The following is a 6,000-nucleotide window of genomic DNA, read 5'->3' on the forward strand; positions in this document are numbered from 1 at the left end:
CCCTCAAAGAGCTTATATTCAGTGGGGGAATACTATGCATGTGGAGGGTGGTAGCCAGGCCAGGAAGTTATGCCTCCCTCGGAAGTCATATAGATAGTGATTGGACAAAAGAGCAATCAACTGACACGTTCTTCCCAGAGAAAGGGTAACGTCGATAAATAAATCACCTAACTTTCTTCTTGGTTAGCATCAGACTGTAGGCCCAGATGAACTATATTTCTGGGTACTGGAAGAAAAATGGCAATTCAAATCATTGTCAGTGATCTTTGAAAGCCTGTCAAGAATGGGAAAGATACTGCAGGACTAGAGAAGAGCAAAAATTATTCTTATTTTTAAAATTTTGCAGATTTTAGGCTAGTAAACTTGGGTTCAGTTCCTGGCAAAATTCTAAAACAGACTATTAAAGGTTATTATCAATGATTTGGAAAAATCAGTGACTCTCTGTGTATTCTAGAGCTCAGCTAACAGACTTCTTTTTGCTTGTCACACATGACCCTTCAATGTCCCGTTTTCTTGCCTTTTTACTGGATAGTTCCCAATGTTCTTCCTGCTTACTTTCACTTACTTGGGATCCCTGGTTTCATTTAAGATTTGAATCAAGGGCTACTTTTTACATTAGGCATTTGTTTGTCTCTCTCTTTACCTCTTCCTCCCCTTCCCTCTCCTCCTCCTACCCCCATCCCCTCCAAACCTAGCGGCTAGTGCCTTCTCCTGCAGGGCACCATATCTCTATTGTATATGTATACACCTAGCATTTAGTGAAATCTCAATAAATGTCTGTTGATTGACTGAATGACTAATTCCTAAAGGCATGTTTGTAACATTTGCAGATGATGCAATGAAGAGAGCAAAAAACCTGGATTGTCCAGTCAGAGTCAGAATCCCAGAATATCTTGATACTGGATACTGGAAAAATGCATTTTAGTGGTTGACATTTGATTGGTATGAATGTAAAGTCCTATCCTTGGGATCTAGGAAATCAATCTCACAAATTCAAGATGGTGGAGGTAAACTAGACAATTACTAGATAACATTTAACCTGAGGATACCAGGCAACAGCAAACTCAATAAGAATTGCCAGAACTTTTTCAGGTGAGCTGTTATCTAGTAATTATTTCACCACAGTCTGAAATGACAGCCTCAAAGCTCTCTAAAGAGCTTAGGCTGCAGTTAGAAAGACACAGAACTAAAGCCTCAGGATTTGATAGTTCTACTGTACTCTCTCCTGATTAGACCATTTTGGAAGTATGGTGATCAGTTCTGAGTGTGACTTTCATTGAACTGTCCAGGGAAGTACTGAGTTCCCTTCACTGGAGGGGATCAGAGTGAGTAGTGATCTTGTAGCAAAGGCTGGATGATTACTTATTGGGCATATTTTAGAGTGAATTCTTGTTCAAGTCCTGGTTGGATCAGAAGGATTTGAGGCTCCTTCAAATCTAAGATTCCATAATTTTGTGAAAGAGGCAAATGATTAAGAAAGCAAATTAATACAGGAAAAAAAGCTGGGTGGTTCAGTGGATAGAGTATTGGGCCTGGAGCCAAGAATACCTGAGTTCAAATCCAGTCTCAGATGCTTACTAGTAGTGTGACCCTGGGCAAGTCACGCAAATCACTTAACTTCTGTTTGCCTTAATTAACTGGAAAAAGAAATGTCAAACCACTCTACTATCTTTGCCAAGAAAACCACATGGACAACATTATTGTGCAATGGTCCATGGCATCATGAAGATCAGACACGACAACAACAGGAAGAAACCCCCAACATTTTTCCTGATTTGTCCTAGATTCAGTGTAAATAAAAATAAAACAGTTATATTGGATTTTAAGATATGAAAAGTGCTTTCCCCCCTGATACTCTTATGAAGTAGAGGGTGCAAGTGTTACCATTATTTTATAGAAAGAAAACTGAGGTTTTGAGATGTTGTATGACTTACCCATAATCACATAGCTAGTAATTATTTGAGGAGGAATGCTAATCCAGATATCTGCATTTCAATCCTAGAGACCATACCCTGGATCTATTACAACATTCATATTGATTTCTCTGGAGGTCAGCAAGATCCTGACTCTTCAAAGAATATTCTGTTATGGTCATAGAATAGGAGAGTTGCCTGATACACTTAAAGAAGTTTTTCAGCAAGCTGAAAAAAATTATGACTTCAAATTAACCATAAAATTCAGTTTATCAGGATCATATGTGTAGAGCTAGAGGGAAACTTCAAAGAGACTTGGTCAAAACCACATAAGAAATAAGTAATAGTTAAGATTTGCACTCAGGTTCTTGGATTTGAACTAAAACTCTCTTTCCCACCCCTGAGTTGTCTGGTTAATCCAAATTTCATTGTGTTGCATCATTATATAGGCTTTTTTCTGTCTATGAATTAGTTCGAATATATATTATTTCCCATTGATTCCTGGTTCTGCTATGCATGTGTATCCATAGAATCACAGAATTTGAGACTTTAAAGGCCGTCAGCAGTCATCTAATCCAACCCATCTTCTCATCTTTGTTATGTCTGGTGCTATTTTTACTTCTTCCATTATTTTCATCTATTGTTTTATTTCTTCCTTCATTTCCTCCTGAGATTTTTTTTGGCAGGTAGGGGAGAGGGGGAGAAGCTTATGCCTTCTTTCATTTCTTTTAAGATTAATACCAGTCAAATCTTCTACTGAAATCCTGATGCCTCATTATGGTATGAGAGTGACCTTAGAGTCTCAAACGGAGCACAAGTTTTGACAGTTTCTAATAAAACATAAAGGCTCTGTGTAAGGGGTCAGTGATGGATTATATATGTTGGGTAAAATAGTGCTCTCCAAACTTTTTAGATTATACAACTCATTTGAACAAAAGAAATTTGAGAAGCACCAAGGATGTGTATATTATTTACTTATTTATAAATTGTAGCAATCACTCGATCAGCAACTATTTTAAAATACCTATTACATACCAGGTGCTACAGATACAAATACAAAGAATGAAACAATCCCTACTCACAAAGAGCTTGCATTGTCTCAGGGAAAATGTGGATGTTTAAGTATCTACAGAATAATTAAGAAGTTGAATACAAGGTTAGTAAAAGGAGGGAGAATGAAGTAAATTTGAAGCAGGAATTCATTTGAGGCATGGGCAGCTAGAGAGGAGAGTACTATGTTTGAAGAACAGAGAAAAGGCCAGTTTCATAGGATTGTAAAGGGTGGAAAGGAGAGTAATATGTAACAAAATAGCATGTGTGTGTGTGTGTGTGTGTGTGTGTGTGTGGAGAGAGAGAGAGAGAGAGAGAGAGAGAGAGAGAGAGAGAGAGAGAGAGAGAGAGAGAGAGAAATTGGGCCAGGTAGTGAAGGTCTTTAAAAGCCAAACAGAGGAGTTTATATCTGATCTTCGACAATGGGGAGCCACTGGCATGTATGGAGCAGAGGAGTAAGAAAATCAGGCCTGGACTTTATAAGTATTATTGCCAGCCTAAAGGAGGATGGAGGGGAGAGGGAAGGAACTAGGCAGGAAGACCAATTTGGAGGCTATTCCAGTAGTCCAGACAAGAGGTGATGTGTGCCTGAACTAAAGCAGTGGCTGTAGTGAGAAGGGGACAGATTTGATCGTTATTGTCGAGATAGAATCAATAAGATATGGCAACTGATTGGATCTGTAGGGAGAGAGAGAGTCAGGAGTCAGAAATGACACCAAGATTGTGAATCAGGGAGACTAGAAGAATGGTGGTGTCTTCAACAGAAATAGGGAAGTTTGGAAGAAAGGTGAATCTTTGGGGAAAGACGGTATAATAAGATCAGTATGCAGATTGCACCCCTCCATACATGCACATCTGGTGAGACTCATTCTTTACCATTAAAAATGAAAAGCAGTAAAGGGACTGTTATTCACTTGTTTACTGCCCTGGAACTCAGAGACCATCCTCCTTAGGGTGCCTGCTGAAACCATAAAGTCTTCTAGAAAACAGGGAGTGGATATGTGCATGTGTGTGAATTTTTCCAATGGTAGCTGTGTAGCTACTGCTGTAGTGCCCAGATAGCTGTTAGTTTATAAATTCCTGGAAGGCCCAACACACAGCTCAGAAGAGGAAAGCTTGGGAGTTTACACAGTAGATTGGAGAATAAGGGTAGATGTGATTGTCTTGGCGACAAGCCCCATGATTGGCTGTCTTAGGGAGGGTGGGCCCACTTAGGCAACCAATGGTGCAAGAAATAGACTAGCAAAGTTCAAAATGGGTTATTGCCAGAAATTTGAGTGCCAGATAATGATTTTTTTTTTGTCACAGAAACTAATGCAAGCCATCTGTTATGGCACGGGTGTGTTGATATCTTTGTTAGTTCAAGGAGTTTACACACCAATGAAATCACAAATCCTTGAAGCTGAAAAGCAAGAAAGTATGTCAAATTAGTCTTGCTGGCACCTCATAATTTCTTTTCTTTCTTTTTTCTTTTAGTACCTGTCTTATGAGACATTTCCACCGTGATCTTTTCTTACTGTGGTTCTTTTTTGATGTTACAGAATTTTTTGTTTATATCAGTCCTTTTCAATTTGTTCATTTTCTAGATTTAAATTCATTTTTTTCTTATTGATATTAGGTTTTGTTATGGTTGTTATTATGAACTTAGTTTCACCACTGCAGTTCATCCTACACACAGCTGCCGAAGTGATTTTCCTTAAACATAGATCTGACTATGCCAGTACCTTACTTAAAGAACTCTAATAGTACCTCTAAGATAAAATATAAACTCTTCTGTTTAGCAATTAAAGTCCTTCAAAGCCTGGTCCTAACCATTCTTTCTAGTCTCTCTGAACATTCTGTACTCTGATCCAGCCAAACTGGCCTTCTTTCTGTGCCTCATATGTGACCCTCCATACCCCATCTCCAAGATCTTGTAATGGCCATCCCTAATGCCTGTACCACATTCCCTTCTCTCCTCTGTCTCTTAGAATCCCCCATGGATTTCAAGATGCAGCTTAATCTTTACCTTCTACATCAAGTCTCTTCTGATTTTCCTCAACTGCTGGTATCCCACCTCCCAAGCTACACCTTATTTAACTTCTTTGTATTAATTCTGTATATACTTGTATGTATACTTGTATTCTCTATTAGAATGTAAACTCCTTGTGATTGGGGTTATTTCATTCTTTGTGATTGCACCTCTCGTGCTTAGCATAGTACCTGGCACATTGTAGGCCTTGATAGATTCTTGTTGATTGATGGATTGCATTCTTGCCTTCCAGGTCCTGATTGAATTCTCCTCCAGGCTCTGCTCTTGACTCTCCTGACTAGTAGAAGATGAATGTAGTCTTCTGGAAGTTTCTGAATGAGCTCATTGCCAGAGTAGGGTGCCCTGCTATTATCCCTCTGAACAAAAAGAGAACAAAAGGAAACATATCTACTTGGCCTGTTGCAATCAATCAATCAACAAGATTTGATTAAATGTTGGAAGCAGCAGAGAGGGAAAATTCGAATATCAAAAAGAGAGAGAGAAGATAAATTGCTGGAGATGACATGAAGGGATGGGACCTAAGGTGTAGATAAAAGGGTTGGCCCTGGCAAGAAGATGGGCCCCCTCCTTATCAGATCCTTTAGTAAAGGAGGAGACAGTGGACATAACATCCTGGGGATGCGAGATGAAGAGATTGGGTGAAAAGGGGGCTGCTCCTACCTGTCTGACCACTCATATTATCCGTTTGTTACTGGGAAAGTCATACCCATCTTTGTGTGCCTCAGTTTCCTCATATGTCAAGAGAGGTGATTGGAATAGGATTACAGACTCAGAGCTGGAAGTTGAGGCTCAGAAAAAATAAGTCATTTGCCTATAGTTCCATTTGCCTATAGTTATAGATAGGTGCCTGAGGTGTGAGTCAAACCCAGGCCTTCCCAACTCAGAGGCTAGCAGCCTATCCACAGCCTCCATACTCACCTCAAAGGTCCCTTCCAACTTTAAAATCCTATGATCTGCCTAGCAGTGGACGGGTGGCTTAATTGACTTTTACAGATGCCTTGTAAA

This window comes from Vombatus ursinus, unplaced genomic scaffold, assembly GCF_900497805.2.
Source record: "Vombatus ursinus unplaced genomic scaffold, bare-nosed wombat genome assembly UNPS02007612.1, whole genome shotgun sequence".
Lineage (NCBI taxonomy): Eukaryota > Metazoa > Chordata > Mammalia > Diprotodontia > Vombatidae > Vombatus > Vombatus ursinus.